This window comes from Geospiza fortis, unplaced genomic scaffold (assembly GCF_000277835.1).
Source record: "Geospiza fortis unplaced genomic scaffold, GeoFor_1.0 scaffold488, whole genome shotgun sequence".
Lineage (NCBI taxonomy): Eukaryota > Metazoa > Chordata > Aves > Passeriformes > Thraupidae > Geospiza > Geospiza fortis.
The window spans coordinates 3796072-3796617 of record NW_005054365.1 but is presented as its reverse complement, the minus strand read 5'-3'; positions in this window follow the sequence as shown (position 1 = coordinate 3796617).

Sequence of the window (546 nt, the reverse complement as noted above, 5' to 3'; positions counted from 1 at the left end):
AGGAGAGGAGAGAGAAGGATCCATTTGATGCCGGTGCTGCCTGTGCCTTGCCCACGTAACAGCTCGCTGAGGGCTGACCATGAGTAAACCGTGACCTTTCAGAGGATCATCAGTTATCCCCTCCCAAGGCACGAAGCACCACCAGCATTTTTCAGCTGCTTAATACTCCCTTTTCCATTTGTAAGATGCAGAGAGCTGTAACCCTTCTTTTCCCCTTTGCTGCCCTTTTTTTTCTTTTTTAAAATTTTCTTGAAAACATTACAGAACAATTCGCAGTGGCTGCACAGCGTGTCGGGTCAGCGACTGCCCAGGTGAACCACACAGCAAAACCAGCACAGAAACGAGGGTGCAAACCCTCCCTGCCAGGCAGCTGAGAGAGCCACGGAGCTTTCCAGGGTGTAACAACCAGCCCTGCCCAGGCAAACAAGGAGATTTTTGCAGAAAGCCTTCAGAAGTGTCTGTGAGGATGTGGCATCCCCCGAACTCAGGTCCCACAGCAAATTCTGGCAGCAGCCCCAGGATGCCATCCTGGGCTCTCTGAAATTA